The sequence below is a fragment of the Notolabrus celidotus genome, chromosome 4 (assembly GCF_009762535.1).
Source record: "Notolabrus celidotus isolate fNotCel1 chromosome 4, fNotCel1.pri, whole genome shotgun sequence".
NCBI lineage: Eukaryota > Metazoa > Chordata > Actinopteri > Labriformes > Labridae > Notolabrus > Notolabrus celidotus.
The window spans coordinates 4,857,680-4,881,143 of NC_048275.1; the positions used below are offsets into that span (position 1 = coordinate 4,857,680).

Sequence of the window (23,464 nt, forward strand, 5' to 3'; positions counted from 1 at the left end):
CTGCACACAGAGCTCTGTGCAGGTGACATATATCTTAAAGAGGAGGGTATGGGGTCAGAGGGAGATGCAGCTGCTGTGCGAGTGAGAGGATGAGTTCAGAAATGCAGACAGGGTTTAGATGAGCGAGTTTTACATTAAATAAGAGGAGTATGTGGTATTCTCCTGCATGCTTATGTGATCTGTGGTGGCAAGTGTGTTATTCTGTGCTGCGGTCTGCTTGGGAAGCAGTATAAAACACAAGGATGCGAGGCGACTGGACAAACAAGTGAAAAGAGCTGGCACTGTGATTGGAACCAGGTTGGACTCACTGGGGGCTGTGGTGGAGAGATGCACACAGAAGAAGCTAGAGGCCAACTTCTTTGTGGACCAGAGAAACAGCAGCAGTGGACGGCTCATCTCTCTGCGCTGCAGGACTGAGAGATACAGACAATCATTCATCCCTGCAGCCATTAGGCTTCACAACTCTCTAACCAATGAGAGATGAGCTGACAGACAACTGAATTACTTGTTTTATGTGATTTTTATAATTTTATCTGCCAGACACCTGAATTTCACCCTTGGGTGATGAATAAAGTACATTCTATTCTATTCTATTCTGTTCTATTCTATTCTGTTCTATTCTATTCTATGATTGAAGTAGACAACAAATGATAATAGAATAGAATAGAATAGAATGTACTTTATTCATCACCCAAGGGGGAAATTCAGGAGTTAAAACATTAAAAATCTAAATTGATAAAGAAAACAAACACCATTATAAATATTGTTAATTACAAACGTTTTATTTTCTATTTTTCAAAGTAGGATTTGTTTGAGCTGTCATGACTGTAATACTACGTTTCTGTTTTAAAAAGTCGCTGATGTGTCTTAAAACTGTTCTAATAAAAACAAAGGAGTATTTAAATACCTTTAATGGAAGGTGTATTATTGTCACAACAATATTATAAAAAAAACAAAAACAAAAAAACAAAACAAAAAAAACAACAAAAAACCCCCAAAAACTGTAAGTTAGTAAGTTAGCATTGGAAGCACAGAGTAAAGTTTCATTATCTGTGAGCTAGGGGCTAAATTGTGCTAAAGCTATCAGCTAGGCTAGGCTAACTAGCTACCTTAGATATGTTGTTTTAATGTTAGCATTAATGACTCGGTTAGCTCCTTTAAAGTCGTTTTTCTGACAGATTAGAGACTTATTCTGAAATATAAAGATCCTTAATGTGGTGAATATGATCTGGATTATAGTTCTGAGTGTTTGTTATAGGATTTTTTTCTTTGTATTATCAAAAATGATGACCCAATGCTAAAAACAATCATTATATCATCCCTTATTCCCTGGCTCTGAGGCTGATTGTGGCATAAATAGCAGTAAATAAAGATATATTGCATCATAGTTAGCCAAGAGATAAGATAAGATAAACTTTATTTGATCCCCCATTGGGTGTATTATTGTCACAACAATATAAGTAAATTACATATTTTTTTATTTAGAGATAAACACATTTCTGTTTGAAAATAGATAGGAGGATGAGCAGCTTTAAAAACAATTTAAAAAATATATTAAATTAAGTAAATAAATAAATAAATAAAGAGCTCAGGCTGCATTTTCCCTCTTTACATAATGACGTCACAGCTCAACTGCTGATGACCTTTGACCTTTGCGACGTTTTGTGCTGTTTGTGTTGTTGAGCTATGTTAGCATCATGGTTAACATTGCAGGAAATCATAATAACACCAAAGATTTTCTCACAGGCTGAGTCTGAGCTGTGTTATTAAAACACTGAAAGTTATTATTTGTTAATTTTTAAGTTATTAAACTTTTTATGGATCGAGTTACTCTGATGATGGATGAGTTCCACGGCTAACTCAGGATGTGAAGATGCTAACTGCTAACTGTTGGAGGTCACCTGAACGTCACACAGTGATGATGAAGAGGATGAAGAGGATGATGAAGACTGACTGAACGAACTGCATTAAAACTGTAAGTTAGTAAGTTAGCATTGGAAGCTCAGAGTAAAGTTTCATTATCTGTGAGCTAGGGGCTAAATTGTGCTAAAGCTATCAGCTAGGCTAGGCTAACTAGCTACCTTAGATATGTTGTTTTAATGTTAGCATTAATGACTCGGTTAGCTCCTTTAAAGTCGTTTTTCTGACAGATTAGTGACTTATTCTGAAATATTAAGATGCTTAATGTGGTGAATGTGGCCTGGATTATAGTTCTGAGTGTTAGTTAAAGGATTTGTTTGTTTGTTTCATCAAAAATGATGACCCAATGCTAAAAACAATCATTATATCATCCCTTATTCCCTGGCTCTGAGGCTGATTGTGGCATAAATAGCAGTAATTTAAATATAGTGCAGTGCAGTTAGCTAATGCAATCATTAGTATTGATAAATCAGCATTCATACATGACACTTTTTATTATGTGAGACTATAATAATAATAATAATAATAATAATAATAATTTATTCGTTGAGCACTTTTCAAAACCGAGTTACAAAGTGCTTTACATGGACAGCAAAATAAAACTGGCAGTTCATAAAAACACCCAAGTCAAGATAAAGAAATAAAACACATTTTAAAAGACATACAATTCCCCTAAACAACTCTAAAGGAATACAGTTATTTTAATATATATTTCTTAAGACGGTTAAAATAAAATAAAATAAAATAGAGATAAAACCAGGAAAGGCTCTTTGATAAAAGTATGTTTTCAGAAGAGATTTAAAAGAGCCCACTGACTCAGCAGACCTGATCTCCTCAGCCAGATGGTTTCAGAGTGTCAGACCCCTCCCTGCGAACGTCCTGTCCCCTTTCATTTTCATTTTTGTAATTGGAATGCACAGTAAACCTCTGCCAGAGGATCTCAATACACACGTCGGCTTGTAGGGTATTAAAAACTGATTTTATTAAGTGTCCTCTGTTTCCTCAAACTCTGATCTTAGAGAAGCTCCATGTACTGAGCTGAGGGTTTGGATGTATATGTTAAAGGAAGGTCAGCTCCTCCAAAGACTTCACTGAGACTCAGTTCAGATTTCATCCATAAATCATTGAGGGAATATGAACACACAAAGTCTCTCCTCTCTCTAACCGCGGCTCCTCTCTGAAGAACAGAACCACCCTGCGTTGGTCTTTCTTTAAGCCCCTCTCTTGGCTGTGGCACTTTCCCGCTCTCATGCTCAGATGTGACCTTTCACCTCTGGCGGTAGACACGGCGGTGTCTGATGCACACCACTTCTCTGTCGTAGTCGTTCCCAGAGATCTGCGTCTGAGAGGGGAGTCAGATAGAGATGGAGGATGGATGTGAGCTAGTCGGAGTTAAATGTGATCTATTGTTGACTTAATTTTTTTCTGCCCTCCTTCTGTTTGGGAGACTAACAGACGCCTCCTCTCTCACCGCTCATCACTCTCCTTCTCTTTATTTTCCTCTGCTGTGGTCGACCGGCGAGCAGCCAGATGTGTGAGAGGGAAAGATTAGTGTTTGTAGTGTTTGATGGTTTTAATGCTTGAGGTGTTTTTAATTATGTCTTTCTGTTTCTCATGAGAGAGTGAGACAGGACTTCCACCAGATCCGTCTCTGCTCCGTCACAGCACTGGATCTGATCGGTTTCTATTCTAGTCACTGTGTTAACTTCCACTGGATCCGCTCCGTTGCGTTCCGGCTGTTCGGAGTCCTCCGGATCAGATACACAAGACTTCTATTTTTGCCGGATGTCGGAGCACGACGCATCAACCTCAACAGAGCAGATGGAGTGGGACAGGAAGTCAGGTTTCACCAAAACAAAATGAAAACATCCGGTTAATTTTCAGAATAAAACACTCTGTGTTATCACCAGATCGTATTTCACTTAACTACAACAACAAACCAAAGTCATGATGAGCGGAGCCAGGCCTGGAGTCAACAGGTCAGAGGTTTTCAGAGGACCAGAAAGACAACATGGATGAGGAGAGGAGGAGGAGGAGAATCCTTGATTCAGTGATTACTGCGGGGAAACCTCGGTCACATGACTCCAGCTGTCCAGCGGTCCTGCTCCGTGCTGCGAACTGAAAATGCAACTGGTGTGTGTTGAGGGACGAGAGAGCACGGAGCCGGACCACAGTGGATCTGGTGGAAATCCTGGGTGAGACGCCCCTCGTGCATTGGTCCTCAGAAGTACAGTGGCCAACAAGGACAAAAGATATTCATTAAGAGGAGAAGGCTGCAACTACAGAAAGAAGGCAACATTAAAAGTGTATAAAAGCAAAAAAAACACAAACACAACTTTAATTTTATGTATTTATTTATTTAATTTTTGACCTTTTTTTACCAGGTAAAAAATCTTTGAGAACCAGTTCTTGTTTACAAACATGACCTGGCCTAAATGTTCTCTCAGATGCTCAAGCAGTTGTTTATCTAGCATTGCACTTTATCTTCCTACCACCCAGAGTCTCTGGGAGCCCTAGAGCAGTTTCGTCAGACACTTAAGGCAATGTTGCAAGCTTACTGTAAAGACTTTGAGAAGGACTGGGACGAGGGATCCCCTTCTGCAGCTAGGGAAGTGACCCAAGAGTCCCTCGGTTTCAGCCCGGCTGAACTTTTGTTCGGCCATACTGTGCGTGGACCCTTGAAAGTGTTAAAAGAGAAATGGTTGGACAGCCAGCCCTCTCCCACTAATGTTCTGGACTTTGTTTGCAGTTTCCTGTCCAAGCTTGGCAGGGCATGTGAACTAGCCAGGCAGAATTTGGGGGAAGCTCAAGCAAGAATGAAGGGATGGTATGATAAAAAGGCCAAGGATCGAGTGTTCTCTCCAGGTGACATGGTTCTTGTGCTTTGCCAGTTCCAGATACAGCCAACCTTACTCTGTTGAAGGTCAGGTTAGTGGGGTTGACTATTTGGTTAAGACCCCAGACAGGAAGCGTATTTAACAATAACCCTTCCGCTTGGACAACGTTGCCCTGCAAAATATAAATCTAACATCAGAAACTCGCTGCAGGTGAAAAAAGTGTTGCAGAAAGCCTCAAAGCATGAAGTGTAAACATGCTGCAACTTTATAAATGATGCAAAAGCACAAACACAACTTTAGAGAAGAAATATGATGTAAAAACAGCTGCAGATCTACACCTTTATTTTAGGTTTGTGTGTTTCCTCTCAAGGTTCAAGGTTACTTATTTCATTTGCAGGAAGTCAGCCTCCTTTTTACAACAACAGACTGATAGCACAGGACAAGACCTGACAGACAAAGTGACAAAGTGCTACTCAAAGAGGTAACCCTTGATAAAAAACAAGACAGACATGAAATCAAACGTCTCTCTTTTGAGTTGTTTCTGTTTTTGCATCGTGTGTCTTCTTATAAACATACTGTTCGGTCTTTTTGCAGCACGTCTTCATTCTGTGCATCGTGTTTCAGATGTCATCATTTTGGGTTTTGGGTTTGAGCTTCTAGATTTAAAGATCTTTTCTCTCTCTGCATTTTTCTGTCCTCGTCCACCGCAGCATAAAATCCGCTCTGAATTAAAACCAGACTGCAAAATAGAAAATGATCAAGCCGACATTCAACCCCGATGTGAGCCGCTTCACTGGATACCTTCGCTGAATCTGGTGAAATGATAATTATGATAATAGTTCTGTGGGGTTGTAACAGTCTCTCTGCCCACAACAGGAACTACTGAGATCTCTGCAGCAGCTCGCCAAAACCACAGAGCTTACACAGCCCCGAGGACGACAAGACAGAGAGCGAGGAGCGAGGAGGAGAGGGGTGAGTGAGAGAGAGAGAGAGAGAGAAAGAGAGAGAGAGAGGCCTCCTATAGGGTCCCATAAAGACTTTCACATGTACCATGCCCCGCATGTTTGATTCGCAGGCTGCGGCGTGGCTTGGCCGCCTATCAAGGCGATCCAAGAATAATTTCCATGAGTGGAGTAGATCATTGACTCCACGGAGCCGAGCGCTCATATGTGTCTCATTGATTCAGAGAATTCAGACTGTCAATCCAAAGTCTCTGACGGGGTCAGTGACACGGCAGAATCTGTCCTACATGTAAAACCCTGTCAGTCAGATCGCTGTGGACACTTCAGGATTCAAGTTACTGCTGAAGTTTAAAGTAAGACAAAAAAATGTTTGAACAAGACGTTAAAAGGGATTTCTCTGAACTACTGTCTGCATCATTCATCCCACATCAGTGTTCCTCTCCTCGTTCTGCACTTCTCTAGTTTTCATTCCTGCAGACCGTTTCGCTGACACGAAGATTCCTCTGTTTTTGGCGATGTCTGTCCGAGACAAAGATGAATCTCTGAGTGGAAAATAGAGTTTCCTTCCCCGGTGGTGAGCAGATATTTACCACAATGATGATTACAACGTGTCCACGAGAGGTCCAACAGAGTCATAAGCCTGCATGATTAATGTCCTCTGAGCTGGCACACTCGGGTCCTGTGATTAAATCATGCAGAGCGTTTACTTCTTTACATCTCACTAACTGAACAGTGTTTTAGAAAATAACGTCAGGTCATGAAAAGCTTCCTTCTTGAGTCGTTGTATCTTGAATTAGATCCACACATGCTCTACGAGTGTGCAACAGGGTCTAACTTTAGTTCCTGGGTATTTAATCTCCCCCTGAAAAGCCCCTGTTTTAGGGGTAGTACTCCAAAGGTCCAGGTACTTTGGGGGCAGGGCCTGTAATGCTGAACCGGTACCCTCAGTGTTTTTATTCCCCCCTCCGTCCACACTAACATCACACACACCTGTGATTCTCTTGGTTTAATACCTCCTGAACATCGGTCTTCTCTGAGCCTGATAGTGTGAATGCGTCTCTGTCAGCTCCCGGTGTTCCAGTCTGAAGAGTGACCCTGTAAACTGGAGACCTTCAGCTGAACGTGTCAGTGTTTGTGGAGTTTATAACAGCAATATGAGTCCTCGGGAATGCATCCTAGTTTAGTTTTTATTCTAATGTCCAAATATCCTCATCAGATATTTAATGATCGTCTAAAGACGTTTGTGAGGGATGCATCCGGCTGAGAGTCTCCAGTTAACAGGGTCGCTCTTTAAACTGGAACACCGGTCCATCTATGACTTGACTTTAAAATCTGTCTTCTCGCTTTAAGTCGAGCGTTTCAGACGTTTTGAATCCTCTTTGTCTCTAGAGCTCGTCTCCTTCCAAGAGTTGATTCAAAGCTCAATCAGAAACAGCACAAGAGGAATCTCCTTCATGCTAACAGGCTAACTGTGGTGTCTCATAATGATACCAGCCTGCCTGTTTCCTTCTATGGTGTCATCTCTGTTGAATGTCCTTCGTCTCTCTCTTACTGCCCTCTACTGGTCTGTCCTGCACTCGTCACTTCTTCACTCTCAGTCTGTCATCATCAGGAGAAAGATAGACTTCTCTGTAATCCCCTTTTCATATCCCGCTTCCTCTCTGGTTCTGTTCAGCGTCTGGTTTCTCTGTTAGCACTCTGAGCTGTCTGCAGAGACACTGCACAACTTTCATGCTCTATCCTTACACACTGCTTAAAACGTCTTAAATTCATACAAAAAATGGATCAAATTTGTTAGAAAATGCTACAAATTTATGTAAAAAAAAAAAAAAGGATTGTATGTTTGAAAATAGCTGCTAATTTGTTGGATAAAAGTCGGAAATATGTACGAAAAAATGACGAGTTTGTTTGATAAAAGTCGGAAATATGTACGAAAAAATTACAAATTTGTTTTTTATAAAAGTCGGAAATATGTACGAAAAAATTACAAATTTGTTTGATAAAAGTCGGAAATATGTACGAAAAAATGACAAATTTGTTTTTTATAAAAGTCGGAAATATGTACGAAAAAATTACAAATTTGTTTGATAAAAGTCGGAAATATGTACGAAAAAATTACAAATTTGTTTGATAAAAGTCGGAAATGTCTACGAAAAAATTACAAATTTGTTGGATAAAAGTCAGAAATGTTTATGAAAAAATTACAAATTTGTTTGATAAAAGTCGGAAATGTCTACGAAAAAATTACAAATTTCTTTGATAAAAGTCGGAAATGTCTACGAAAAAATTACAAATTTGTTGGATAAAAGTCAGAAATGTTTACGAAAAAATTACAAATTTGTTTGATAAAAGTCGGAAATGTTTACGAAAAAATTACAAATTTGTTTGATAAAAGTCGGAAATGTCTACGAAAAAATTACAAATTTGTTGGATAAAAGTCAGAAATGTTTACGAAAAAATTACAAATTTGTTTGGTAAAAGTCGGAAATGTCTACGAAAAAAATTACAAATTTGTTGGATAAAAGTCGGAAATGTCTACGAAAAAATTACAAATTTGTTTGATAAAAGTCGGAAATGTTTACGAAAAAAATTACAAATTTGTTGGATAAAAGTCGGAAATGTGTACGAAAACATTACAAATTTGTTTGATAAAAGTCGGAAATGTGTACGAAAAAATTACAAATTTGTTTGATAAAAGTCAGAAATATGTAAGAAAATATGTAAGAAAAATTGCATACACATGATCAGGGTCCATCCCTCAACACATCCATGGACTCATTTATCTACTACAGCCATAGCGCCACCCACAGGAAATACATGGTACTGACATTTACATACAATACCCGATCTCTTCCAAATTTGACATGCTTCATCATGGACCCAGCCTGAACTCATCTATATACACATGTTGGTCATATGAATAGCGCCACCTAATGGACACTGAGTATTTACTCTCAGAACATGTTTTTAACATGCTTCTGACCACAACTCTTTCTTCAATGATCTGTGATGAACAATCCTTCAGAACATAATTAAAGACACAGCACCACCTACTGGTGACAGGCAGTACTGCAATGTACACTATGCTGATAACTGCACAAGGATGCTCACAGTTTCAGCCTAGGCCTCTTGAAGTGCAGCACATCAACACCCGCTGCACATCAGGCGGTGGCGCACATCAGGGCGGTGCTTGTACGAGGGCCCGCTCATATCCTCTTGTGGTTTTAATTTATGCTTATTCTTCTCTCTGTTGGACTTGTGTAGTTCACAGAGTTAAATCTGTGTAGTGTTTCTCTCCGTTGTGTCAGCAGAGTCAGTTTCAACAGGAATCATTAACCTGATTCCGTGAACTCGGCTATTTTCAGACTCACACACTGACCGGGGTCCATGCTGGCGTCACAGTCTGGCTCTCTCTCAGCTCCCAGGCATGAAAAGTTTCTATTTTCTGCATGTATTTAGAGCCAGTCCGTGTGTGTGTGTGTGTGTGTGTGTGTGTGTGTGTGTGTGTGTGTGTGTGTGTGTGTGTGTGTGTGTGTGTGTGTGTGTGTGTGTGTTAATGTTCTGCATGTTTCCAGGTGTGTGTCAGGGTTTCCAGCCCTCTCTCCGTGCTAATGGCTGAGAATCCTCTCCATGACGTCATCCATGCAGGAGAAATAGTGTGTGTGCATGTTTCTGAGGTGTGATCAAGCCCGTCCCCCCACCCCCTTGTCTCTCCTCTCTGGTTCTTGAGGAGCGACCCTCAATGATTGTGTGCCTGGGATCCTGCAGACCTCACTGACAGTACCGTGTGTTTGAGGCAGGGTGGCCCTCTGCAGAAAGAAGTGAAGCCAAGCATCCATGAAGAGCGTGAGCGTTCAGCAGCAGCTTTGTTTTAGTGAAAACAGTTTTGCTTAATTGCTGTGACGGGGTTTTACAGCGTCAGGATAGAGCTGCTCCTCCACCTTCTCTTCCCTGTCTGCAAACACATCCACATGTGCAGGGCTCTACACTCACTTCTCCACTGGTTGCACTGGTGCTACCAACGTTCTCAGTTGGTCTCACCAGCACATGATTTGAGGGGTACAGCATGACCATGCATGCTGATGAATAGTTGTGTTAATTGGCGAAACCCTTGTTGTTGTGAAGTTCTTTGTCTTTGGTGTGTGTGATCTGACGTCTCCGAATGTTTGCCTGGATCTTAATTCTCTCGCGGCGTAGTCCAGGACCTGCAGCAGCTGTGCAGCAGGGAGAGAGAGCTCCTAATTGGCCTGAATGGCTGCAATCAGGGCCAATAAGAGATAAGCTCCGGATCGCTCTGCAGGTAGTCAGTGATAGCTTTGTGCCGTGTGACCGCGCTACGATCGCCCTGTTGACCAAACAGAGAACAGGTGTGCAGGCTCTCTGCTGCTCAGGTGAACTTCCCAGAAACCCTCACACCCTGAGCAAACACTGAACGCTTGGATCGCTCTTATACTTTTAGACCTGAGGAAAAACTCTGTGTGTGTGTGTATGTGTGTGTGTGTGTGTTGTAGATCTACAGTTCGAAGGAATGTGTTAACAAACGTTGAACAAAGACTCCTTCACGCCTGCTCGAGTCGTGTTGACTTTAGCGATAACAGGAAGGAGAACAGAGAACACTTTCATTTATAATCAATCAATCAATCTTTATTGATGTAGCACCAAATCCCAACAAACGTTCTCCTCAGACTCTTTCCAAACAGAGCAGGTCTAGACCGTACTCTATGTTCTATTATTAACAAAGACCCAACATCAAGACCTGATCAGATCCAGTCCCATCTTCCAGACAGGACTCAGTCTGATCTCATCTTAATCCACCATGAGCAGAGCACTTTGCAGCATTTAGCAAGTTACAGTGGCAAGGACAAACTTCCTTTAACAGGCAGAAACCTCCAGCAGGACCAGACTCATGTTAAACACACATCTGCTGAGACCTACCGTGTTGGAGAGAGGGATAGAGGGAGATGAAGAGAGAGTAGGGTTGATAGAGGAGAGACGGATAGTAGTAGTTGTAGCAGCTGGAGTCTGACACGTCCACAGCAGCAGAGATCCAGAGGAACCTACGAGACAAGGGAGCTCAGGGACTCCAGAAAGGTCTATGGTTAGTAACTTTAATGGGACAGGGAGAGTTAAAGTAAGAGACAGGCAGAGAGAGGAGAGAGAGGGAAAGACAGGATCCCAGTGTGTCAGTCTAAGCCTATAGCAGCATAACTAAGAGCTGATCCAAGCCTGATCCAGCTCTAACTATAAGCTTTATCAAAAAGGAAAGTTTGAAGCCTACTTTTAAAAGTAGAGAGGGTGTCTGCCTCCCGGACCCTGACTGTTAGATGATTCCAAAGGAGAGGGGCCTGATAATTGAAAGCTCTACCTCCCATACTACTTTTAGAGACTAGGGAGCTCAGGGAATCCATAAAGGTCTATGGTTAGTAACTTTAATGGGACAGGAAGAGTTAAAGTGAGAGACAGGCAGAGAGAGGAGAGAGAGGGAAAGACAGGATCCCAGTGTGTCAGCTCCCCTGGCATTCTAAGTCTATAGCAGTCTAAGCCTATAGCAGTCTGAACCTATAGCAGTCTAAGCCTATAGCAGTCTGAGCCTATAGCAGTCTGAGCCTGTAACAGCATAGGTAAGAGCTGGTCCAAGCGTGATCCAGCTCTAACTATAAGCTTTATCAAAAAGGAAAGTTTGAAGCCAACTCTTAAAAGTAGAGAGGGTGTCTGCCTCCTGGACCCTGACTGGTAGATGATTCCAAAGGAGAGGGGCCTGATAACTGAAGGCTCTACCTCCCGTACTACTTTTAGAGGCTAGGGAGCTCAGGGACTCCAGAAAGGTCTATGGTTAGTAACTTTAATGGGCAGGAAGCAATAAAGTAAGAGACAGGCAGACAGAGGAGAGAGAAGGAAAGACAGGTTCCCAGAGTGTCCCCCTGCAGTCTGAGCCAATAGAAGTTTAAGCGTATAGCAGCATAACTAAGAGCTGGTCCAAGCCTGATCCTGCATCCTTCATCCTTTCCTCGTCCTCCTGCATCCTTCCTCCTTTCCTCCTTTCCTTGTCCGCCTGCATCCTTCCTCTTTCCTTGTCCTCCTGCATCCCTCCTACTTTCCTCGTCCCCTGCATCCTTCCTTCTTTTCAGAGTCTATAGCAGCATAACTAAGAGCTGGTCCAAGCCTGATCCAGCTCTAACTATAAGCTTTATCAAAAAGAAAAGTTTGAAGCCTACTCTTAAAAGTAGAGAGGGTGTCTGCCTCCCGGACCCTGACTGGTAGATGATTCCAAAGGAGAGGGGCCTGATAACTGAAGGCTCTACCTCCCGTACTACTTTTAGAGACTAGGGAGCTCAGGGACTCTAGAAAGGTCTATGGTTAGGAACTTTAATGGGACAGGAAGAGTTAAAGTGAGAGACAGAAGGAAAGACAGGATCCCAGTGTGTCAGCTCCCTCAGCAGTCTAAGCCTGTGGCAGTCTAAGCCTATAGCAGCAAAACTGAGAGCTGGTCCAAGCCTGATCCAGCTCTAACTATAAGCTTTATCAAAAAGGAAAGTTTGAAGCCTACTCTTAAAAGTAGAGAGGGTGTCTGCCTCCCGGACCCTGACTGGTAGATGATTCCAAAGGAGAGGTGCCTGATAACTGAAGGCTCTACCTCCCATACTACTTTTAGAGACTTTAGGTACGAGGAGCAGACCTGCATGTTGGGAGCGTAGTGTTCCATAGGGGCACTATGAGCTCTTTAAGATACGAAGGTAACTGCTTCATTTCTATAGACCTCAAACTGGGAGCTGAATTGTGTTTCCTCCTTCGCTCTGAACTCTAATCACAGCCTCTGAAGACGCTCTCTCTATTTCACAAACAATATATGCTGTCAATGTTTGGCTCACACGGAGCGTTCTCTGTTTTGATTAGGAGCCATAACTGTATAAATATGCCTATAAGCTTCTTGGCAGAGAAATCTCAGACACTAATGGCTTCCAGACGGCAAAGGACCCATGAAGGAATGTTAACAAATTCACATTTACTCATGTAAACAGAGGAAGAGAATATGAACAAGAAGACGCAGGAATAAGAAAACAAACAATTCTTCTTCTGGTTTCCCCTCCAGGCTTTTTATTTCTGTTTACTTCAACTCGCACAATAATTCACATAAATCAAATGTGTTTGTTTTATGTGTGATCGTACTCTATAGTCAGAGGAAATATAGAAATACTGAAATGCTTGAAGAGAGTTTCTGTTTCTGTGCTGTTTACGTCTGAATCCAACCGAGCGAGTTTAACTTTCTCAATAGGAGAGGAAGCCGCTCTTTAAGAGGGGGATCACATCCTGGGTCTGTGTTTCCAAAGCGGGCAGAAGTGATGGGAGTGCTGGGATAATGAGGGGGGTCAGTAGCAGAGGGTGAAAGCGTTTGGGGATAAGCCACGGCTAATGACGAGGAAGTCCGAGGTGACTTTGATCTGCTCTGCTCCTTTGGCACATCGAGGGAAATCTGCACCGAGGAGACTCTAATCTGCTTAGAGATGTGCTTAACATTCCTACACTTCTGGGGACTTCTGGGGCGCTCCTTCTCTCCGTCTGTGTTTTTATGGGTACGATTCAAAACAGTCTGCAGGCCTGCGTCCCATTTCTCTGTTGGTTTTTAGGGAAAACCAGAGAATGGTTTCTGCTAAACTGGAACAGGTTTTCTGGTGGATTTGTGCATGAATCACAGGCACCACAAAGAGGAAGCTCTCTCTACCCAGGACGTTTACATTTACTCAGGCTGGGGAAGTTTCTCTTTCTCAAAGCAGCATCACTCTCATGTCGTCTGTTTCTCCTCGGGTCTGCTGAGATCACTTTCTCCAGGGTTCAGGCGGATCCTTGAAAAGTCTCAAGAAGTCTGAAATCAAGTTTTCAAAATAAAAAGCCTTAAAAAGTCTTACTTTCACTTGGCATAGGTCTTCAATTTTATTTGGTTGAATACTTAATCAAATCTGCACCGTCTAGTAATCATGGGAGAGGATTAAGGACACTGAAAAACAATTAAAAGGAGCAATATTTATTTCTATATCAGAATCCTGAGTTTAATCCCAGAATTTTGTCTTTTATCCCAGAATTCTGACTTTAATCCCAGATTTCTGTCATTTTTCTCAGATCTCTGATTTTAATGCCGAAATCTTGACTTCAATCCCAGATTTCTGAGATTGAAGTGATGATTTTGGCATTAAAGTCAGTATTCTGAATTTAATCCCAGACTTCTGACTTTAATCTCAGAATTCTGACTTAAATCTCAGAATTCTGACTTTAATCCCAGATTTCTGACTTAAATCTCAGAATTCTGACTTTAATCCCAGATTTCTGACTTAAATCTCAGACTTCTGACTTTAATCTCAGAATTCTGACTTTAATCTCAGAATTCTGACTTTAATCCCAGAATTCTGACTTAAATCTCAGAATTCTGAATTTAATCCCAGATTTCTGACTTAAATCTCAGACTTCTGACTTTAATCTCAGAATTCTGACTTTAATCCCAGATTTCTGACTTTAATCCCAGATTTCTGATTTAAATCTCAGAATTCTGACTTTAATCCCAGATTTCTGACTTTAATCTCAGACTTCTGACTTTAATCTCAGATTTCTGACTTTAATCTCAGACTTCTGACTTTAATCTCAGACATCTGACTTTAATCTCAGACTTCTGACTTTAATCTCAGACATCTGACTTTAATCCCAGACTTCTTACTTTAATCCCAGACTTCTGACTTTAATCTCAGATTTCTGACTTTAATCTCAGACTTCTGACTTTAATCTCAGACTTTTGACTTTAATCTCAGACATCTGACTTTAATCCCAGATTTCTGACTTTAATCCCAGATTTCTGACTTTAATCTCAGACTTCTGACTTTAATCCCAGACTTCTTACTTTAATCCCAGACTTCTGACTTTAATCTCAGATTTCTGACTTTAATCTCAGACTTCTGACTTTAATCTCAGACTTTTGACTTTAATCTCAGACATCTGACTTTAATCCCAGATTTCTGACTTTAATCCCAGATTTCTGACTTTAATCTCAGACATCTGACTTTAATCCCAGATTTCTGACTTTAATCCCAGATTTCTGACTTTAATCTCAGATTTATGACTGTAATCTCAGACTTCTGATTTCAATCCCAAAAATCTGACTTTAATCCCAGAATTCTGAATCTTACTCAAAATTCTGACTTTAGTTTTAGAATTCTGTCGTTAATCCCAGAATTCCAACTTTAATCTCAGAATTCTGATTTTTCTCAAAATAAAAAAAAATATATATTTTTTTTATATATTACTTTTACATCTGATGTGTTTTAATGTTCAATTACGACATTCCACTCTCTATGAATATTAGCTGATTCATTTGTAGAGTCATGATATGGACTAAAGCTTGACCCAGAAATCAAAGCTCCACTTTTTAAATTGAAAAATTATATATTTTTTTTCCTAGGATAGAAAACATAAAAGAATAACAGCATATACGGAGGGGGGGCACTTTGTAATTTGTTGTTTATGTTAAAAATAATTGGCGGGAGCAAACGACGATCATGATGTGACTTTCAAAGTATTTTAAAAGCTTTAATCGTTGGATTTGTTGTTCGGCCGTCCAAAAAAAGCCTCATTTTCTTTCTTACCTCTTAAAAAAGTCTTGATTTTACAAAGTGAGTCTGAACCCTGTTTCTAGAAACCGTATATGTTTCTGTCGGCTGTGGTTGGAACGTATTTATAGATGTGATATTTCCAACTCCTCTGAACTGGCCTGAGAGTGACATGAAGCTTTATTCTCTGAGGCGCTTTGAGAAAGGACAGAGCTGGAAATGAAACAGCCATGCCAGTCTGCCGCCCGCCTGCGTGCAACTCAGTGAGAAAATCTCAGAAAGCAGAAACAAAGATGGAAAATATGCAGCAGTCCCTTTCTCTTGGCTGGACGGGCGCTGTGACTCACCAAACAACTGAGAGGAGTTCAGCTCGGTTCGCAGCAGGACGTGTTTTCTACAAACATCTCCTCTTGTTTTCTTACTCTCTTAGAATAACGTTTCTGTTCTCACAATCCAGATTGTTTTATACACACATCCATAAAAACCACGTCCAGAGGAGCCGCTTGCTTTTCAAACTCTGGGGGGAAAGTGATGGACTCGGTCTCTCTCTGTTAGGCCAGCAGAGCTTTAACCAGCAGAGGCCTGCGTGTCTGCAGGGGCTTAGTCCTGCCTTCACTCTCCTCTCTGCAGCCAAAGCCGACACCCCTCCAGGGCACGAGGAGAGAGGAATGCTCTTCCACCCTCCTCTCCTCTTTCTCTCAGGAGGAGCAGGGATGGAGGCCCCTTCATGGAAACCAACCAGGACCCCAGGCATCAGCTCCTCTGCTCCCCTCTTTCCCCTCCTCGCCCTCTGCTCTTTTCTCTCGCCTTTGTGCCGTTTGTTTGCAGTGGTAGAATACACAGCGCGGTTACAGAGGCCCGCGTTCAGCCGGGCCGGGGCCCCCCGATAAGGGCTGAGCCGGGCTGCTGTGAGGGCCATGAGAGCACAAACATTACACCACTGAGTAAACGGAGCTGGGGGCCCGCTGCTGAGCGCCTTTGTTATTGTGGCTCTCATGCAGCGGGGTCAGAGCAGACAGAGAATGCAGCTCATATGGTCGGCTTATCGCTAAATCCATCCCTGGACCTGAGTTCAGACTATTCCTGGAAGGAGACCGCGCTAACGCTCGGCTTGTTTTTCCTCCTCTTTTCAGAGATTTGCTTTAAAGCTATTTATAAGTTCACTTCTGAGAGGCCATGTTAGGATAGATGGATATCTGGGCTGTTTATTTGACCAGATCAGTCCTTGTGTTGAATATCTTTCTGCATTATTATTGTTTAATTAAAGAGGGCGAGCTCTCCTCCATCCCTGCTAATCTCACTCAAACTAACGTTATCTCTCTGCTGTGGGAAAAATCATCTCCCTGCATCATCTGGAACATGTATTTATAAGTGTTGGGAGATATCAGCACCATCTAGTGACAGATTCAGTCCGTGTGAGCATCCCTCCGCTCTCCTCTGTGTGTCCCGAGCTGCAGGATGGAGGAGGTGAGTGATAGCGGGAAGCAGAGACTTGTGCAGTTGTCTAAACACTGTCAGCGGTGTTTCTGCGAGGCAGAGGAAGAGCTCCTCGAGTCGGGGCGTGTTCTGTCTGGTTTCTGTCCCAGACTTTACCTCGGGTCCTGCAGCCTCACAGATGATGCTGCACAGGCGGAGAGATGGATCTAACTGAAAACCTTAACAATCTAAACACAAGAGAATATTTGTTTCTCCTTTTTAAAGCATGTTGAGGTTTCTGTTAGAGGTGACGGGAACAAAACAACTGCTGCAGCATGATAACAATATTTAGTGTTTACACAAGGCGTTGAGTTTAAACTATCAATAGACAAATGCTTAGTATTGATCTTTAGTTTAGGATCTGAAGATACAAATTTCACCTCATCGAGCAAGAATGATGCAATCAAATTATTTATCCTCCTTTTAAAAACAAGTTTTTATCTGTGTTTTTACAGGTAATGTCTCCTGAGCAGGAGGATTTTATCCTTTGGCTGTATCACTAGCAGGAGTTTATTTTTCAATATTTTATACTTATATATTTTATATTTTTATATTTAAAATGTAATAAATATTTAAAGTCAGGGGCGCTGGTGGCCTAGCGGTCTAAGCGCCCCACATACAGAGGCTACAGTCCTCGTCGCAGGGGTTGCCGGTTCGATTCCCGGCCGGTCAACCATTTCCTGCATGTCGTCCCCCACTCTCTACTCCCCACATTTCCTGTCTCTCTTCAGCTGTCCTGTCAAATAAAGGCAAAAGGCCAAAAATATAACTTAAAAAAAAATATAACTTAAAAAAATATATATTTAAAGTCAATTTTTTTACATTTATTTTCAAATGTTTTAGTATTTTATATTTTTACTTTTTTATGTTATATTTTCAATTTCCATATTTTTGTATTTCATTTTTTTAGTAATTTATATTTTTTATATTTTCATATTTTTATATTTCTTTTTTTATATTTTTTATATTTTTATATTTCATATTTGTAATATATTATATTTTTTGTATTTTCATATTTTTATACTTCATGTTTTTAATATTTAATATTTCCATATTTATATATTTAATATTATATATTTTCTATATTTTTATATTTCGTATTTTAATTATTTTGTATTTTTTTTTATATTTTTATATTTCGTATTTTAAGTTGTTTTTTTTTATATTTTATTATTTAATATTTTTTGTATTTTACATTTATTATATTTTCATATTTTTATATTTTTGATTTTTTATGATTTTTTGATTGCTTTAATATTTTACTGTTGGTTGTTTTTATTCATCTTTTAATTTGTCTTCCTCACATTTCTCTTTCATCATCATCTCAAAAACCTGGTGCTGAAACTTTAGAAACCTGACACAGGCCATAAAACTTGTTGTGACTGATTGGTCTTAATGACAGAGAGTCCTCTGCTGACTGTTTAGCTCATGTTTGTTTTCAGCATCTCTTTGTATCTGCAGTTATTTCCCTCTGATTGCTCAAGCAGCACATCTTGTAGACGACTCTGCTCGACTCCATGAAGCGTGTTGTTTTTCTTCCAAATGATGACTTTGCTGGAATTTGCCTTTAAGGACACGCGGCCAGCGACCCGAGTCCCAGCTCCAAACACGCAGCGCTGCTTTTTACTGGAAACTCAGCTCAGTCTGAGTCTCTCTGTCCTCAGCCTCAGCTCGGCGTCTGCTCTCAGACGGAGCACTCCAAAGCTGCTAAACACAGAGCACTTAATGAAAACTGACGACAGATCCGTCATTAGAGTCACACAGCAGCCATTTATGAGCCAACACACAGGTGACCTTGGGTCCATGTGTGTGTGTGCATTAATGCAGGTCAGGTGTGTTTGCAGATCAGAGCTGTTGATAGAGAGGATATGAGTTAATGCATCTTTATGTTCCATCAAAGACAAAAATATGTATAAAAAACAATGAAGTTTATCAAAGTGTATCACAGTGAAGTTAAATAAGTTATAACACTATAAAAAGTCAAATACTGTGAAAAAAAATCCAATAAAGTAATAATAATAAGACACTTTACGACACATAAAAACACTAAGAAAAAAATAAATATGAAACTTAGTACAAGTAAGGAAATGTGTGTTTGGTAGATTATTTCTTTGTTGTAATGATGCTTCTTGGCAATAAATCTTACACCATTGGAAAGCCTGTTTCCCTTTTAAAAGGTGCCACATTTGAAAAGAACATGCGTTTGTGTGATGAGCAGCAGAGTGGAGTTCATGAGTTGTACCCTTCAAAAATTCTGCCGTCGGCTCCTGTTTGATATTGTTTGGTGGATTGGAGGATTGAAGTCTGAAGAAACAAGACATATTGATAATTTAACAATTGATTCATTTGACAGCCTGGCAGCTCCTCCTCATGCTGGTCACCACTCCTAAATCCTGCAGGTAGTCTCTATTACCTTTTTTCGACCAAGGAAAAACCGGGTTGTATTTCTGGGCTGATGCTCGTGCTGGTTTGGAGCTGGTTGAACTCGCTTTACTGCCTGCTTGAGCCCGTGAAGGAGGCACGTCCTGACCATAGACTGTAAAAAATATGGACGTAGTATCCGTGACGTCACCCATCTGTTTCTGAAGAGCTGTTTTGAGACCAATCGGCTGCGGCAGCCATATTGCTTCTGTCGAGTCAGTGTGACGTAAAGAGGCGGGCTTTGAGCCTCCTAGCCAACAGCTGCAGTGTTCCCACAGGCAGCTGTGCCTCTCATTGGAAGACTAGTAATCTCAATATCTTCGAAATTACCGAATTAGAAAAAAATTCACCCCCCTCACAGTGAGAGGACATCTAGAAATTAGCTATTCAGACTACACTCCTCTTTTGTACCAGGCTGTAAACATGTTTATTAATGCTGCAAAGATCGTCTTTTCCCCATTCATGTGTATGTGACTTCCCGTACTTCCGGAGCCAGCCTCAAGCGGATCCTCGATGAACTGCAGCTTTTAACACTTCCGCATTGGACTCATATTTTTAGACCGGAGGTTGCCGCTTGGTCTCGACGTCAGATTTACATGACCGTTTTTCCCAGCAGTGCTAGCGCGAACATTCCCTCACGACAACAACGATGGCGGACAACGGCAGCTTGTCTCCTCAACCGACCACTGCTTTGACTTGGAATCCATTAGTCTCTTTTATTGTTTCCCTGCAGGACAAAGGCGGAAACGCGCTTGGCTTGTGTTTTTGATCACGGCTACCCCGCCCCTCGCTCCTGACGTAAGTGGTCAGCAAAGAGTTGGAGCCGCTCTGGGACCGGTTTTCCCGGCCGGGAGCCGGTTCACTCACAGTCGAAACATGAAAAACCGAACCGGCCCTGAAACTGCCTCGGTCGAAAAAGGGGTATGAGATACCCCCATAGACTGTAAAAAATATGGACGTAGTATTCGTGACGTCACCCATCTGTTCCTGAGAGCTGTTTTGAAGCAAATCGACGGCAGCAGCCATATTGGTAATGCGGAACTCAACCAGGCAGAGTGTGACGTAGTGTGAGTCTCTTAGCCAATGGCTGTGTGTTCCCGACCGGGATTCACGTCAGTCATGTCCTTATTTGGGCAAAACTCATAATCTTAATATCTTCTTAACCGTCATGTTAGAAAAAAATTCACCCCCCGTACAGTGTGTGCCATTAGAGAGATTAGCGTTGTAGGGCCAAGCCGTTTTTTGAACCAGGCTGTTAAACATGTTTATTAATGCTGCAAAGATCGTCTTTTTCCCATTCATATCTATGTGGTTTCCGGTGTTTCTGCAGCCAGCCTCAAGAGGATTTTCGATGTATTGCAGTTTATATCACTTCCGCATTGGCTTCATCGTTTGAGACCGGAGTTTGCCGCTTGGATACCCCGCTCTGTGGGGGCGAGCGTTGTCATCTTGGAGGATAGAGTTCAGTCCCAGACTGTGGAGATATGGGATCGCCACTGGTTGCAGAATCTGGATATCTCTCTGTACTGAGAATGCCTCTAATGATGACAAGCCGACTGTGTCTTCTCCACACTTTAACCCCGTAGGCAGAATCTGGACTCATCACTGAACATAATGTTCCTCTACATGTTCAGGTTCTAGGGCACGTTTTGTCTCTAGCGCAAACGGGCCTGAAGGTGAAGGGCAGTCATTGCAGGCCTCCAAGCAGCCCTATGAGACCGGATATTGGCTGCGTGGAGTATGTTCTGAATTGTCTGGGCAGAGAGCAGTCGGCCATATTGTCCTGCAAATTTGTAGAAGACAGCCTATGGTTCCTAAGTGCTGACAGGGTAAGGAAACAGTCTTCTTCTGTTGGGGTGCCCACTTTGGGGCCTGCCTCTGACATCCTCTGTTGTGTGGATCTTGGCCTGAACTTTGGAACTAACATGTTCTTTACAAATGTGGCACCATGTAACAGGGAGACAGGCTTTCAAACGGTTTAAGAAGCATCGTTACACCAAAGAAATAATCTACCAAACACACATTCCCTTACTTTTTGTGCTGTTTATATGAAAATATATATATTCTATTGAATATTCATTCAATTAAAAACAGACGATCAAAAAGTAAAAACAGGTTCAATCAGAGGTTAAAAAGTTTACAAGTAAAGATGTAAAATGACTAAAAGAAACCAGAGCGTTCATTTTAAAGTGCTTTGTAAAGTGAGTTCCTAGAAGATGTTGCACAAAAGATAACTTTGTGTTTGTAATAATGTTTATAATATTAAATTAATGGGGTTATAAAATGAAAATGTTGTTTACAAATAGTTTTATAGTTCAGCGACATCATTAGATCCAAGTTTAAAGACACAACCTCTTTAAGACTCATTCTGCTCAATGGAAATATTACACACACACACACACACACACACACACACACACACACACACACACACACACACACACACACACACACACAGACACAGAGGCCTCCATAAACCATAATGCAACACAGGCACAGTCCATGTTATGATTTAAAGTTATGGCCTGGCCGTCTCCTCCTGCCTCCACATTAAGTTTAACCTCTCTCTGTTTCATGAAGTCGTGGAGTGAGAAGTTAAACCCAGCAGCAGACGATCCGTGCTCGAGGGAGGAGAGGAGGAACACTTGAAAGTAAATTGCATAACGTCCCACATTGAGCAAAGATTGATCACTTTAAAGACTCTCAGGGTGGAATTTTCCTCTCAGGTGTGCGGCCCTGCGTGCACGTGTGTGTACATTTTCATACATCCACATAGAAGCTGAAAGCCTACCTGTCCTAACAGGTAATGTGAGCAGGATGAAGAGCCAGAGTCGAAGTATCCGGGAGGCTTGAGGAACTCAGCTACGCCTTGTAAAAAACGACTTCAGTTTTATTTGTCATAAATTACTTTAACAAGACGCTCACATCGGGACGTGGTCCAACATAAATCCACTCGAAGTCTTTCGAAACAATGGCCTCCTCTCAGAGCGCAAAGTCAACACCACACACACTGAGTCAACTCCATACTCCTGTTATTGTTTCCTGGTTAGAGAGGAGCCAGAGCTCTTTATAACACACACACTCATGACTTCTCCTCGCTCATTAATGTGATTAATGAGCAGCTGAAGAGCTAATGGAAATACAGCCAGGTCCAAGCACAGCAATAGATTTCCACCGCTGGTTTAATTCCTCATCACTCGTTAAGAGAAAGTCGTTAAGGTATCGAGCTGAGATATCAGTGTTCGTCTGATGATCTCTGAGAGAGAGGATACAGAGATACTGAACAACAAGGTCTGGACAAGATCCAGTCCCATCTTCCAGACAGGACTCAGTCTGATCTCATCTTAATCCACCATGAGCAGAGCACTTTGCAGCATTTAGCAAGTTACAGTGGCAAGGACAAACTTCCTTTAACAGGCAGAAACCTCCAGCAGGACCAGACTCATGTTAGACACACATCTGCTGAGACCGTGTTGGAGAGAGGGATAGAGGGAGATGAAGAGAGAGTAGGGTTGATAGTGAAGAGACGGATAGTAGTAGTTGTAGCAGCTGGAGTCTGGCACGTCCACAGCAGCAGAGATCCAGAGGAACCTACGAGACAAGGGAGCTCAGGGACTCCAGAAAGGTCTATGGTTAGTAACTTTAATGGGACAGGGAGAGTTAAAGTGAGAGGCAGGCAGAGAGAGTAGCTTAGGAGAGAGGAGATGAGGAAAGAGGCGATAAGGAGAAAGGAGCTGAAAATAGATAAGATAAGGAGAGAAGAGCTGAGGAGAGCGGATCTAAAGAGAAAGGAGCTAAGGAGAGAGGAGACAAGGAGAGAGGAGGTCCAGAGGAACCTACAAGACAAGGGAGCTCAGGGACTCCAGAAAGGTCTATGGTTAGGAACTTTAATGGGACAGGAAGAGTTAAAGGAAGACACAGGCAGAGAGAGTAGCTTAGGAGAGAGGAGATGAGGAAAGAGGCGATAAGAAGAAAGGAGCTGAAAATAGATGACATAAGGAGAGAGGAGCTGAGGAGAGAGGATCTCAAGGGAAAGGAGCTAAGGAGAGAGGAGATAAGGAGAGAGGGTCTAAAGAGAAATGAGCTAAGGAGAGAGGAGACAAGGAGAGAGGAGCTGAGGAGAGAGGAGGTCCAGAGGAACCTACAAGACAAGGGAGCTCAGGGACTCCAGAAAGGTCTATGGTTAGTAACTTTAAAGGGACAGGCAGAGAGAGGAGAGAGAGGGAAAGACAGGATCCCAGTGTGTCAGTCTAAGCCT

At 41.8% G+C, this 23,464-nt stretch overlaps 1 long non-coding RNA gene across 3 annotated transcripts in view; it reads left to right on the forward strand.

Moving 5' to 3' along the window:
* The first annotated feature begins 1,627 nt into the window (after positions 1–1,627).
* LOC117811729 overlaps positions 1,628–23,464 on the forward strand; it is a 64,008-nt gene continuing 42,171 nt past the window's right edge. Inside the window, exons 1-4 of one of the 3 annotated variants that reach the window (XR_004631058.1) lie at positions 1,628–1,975; positions 5,634–5,729; positions 5,833–6,072; positions 6,182–6,324. This is a non-coding gene — a long non-coding RNA (uncharacterized LOC117811729). Of the gene's footprint in view, positions 1,976–5,633; positions 5,730–5,832; positions 6,325–23,464 lie in introns of those variants that run through there. The other 2 variants (XR_004631057.1, XR_004631059.1) reach the window with 2 other exon arrangements.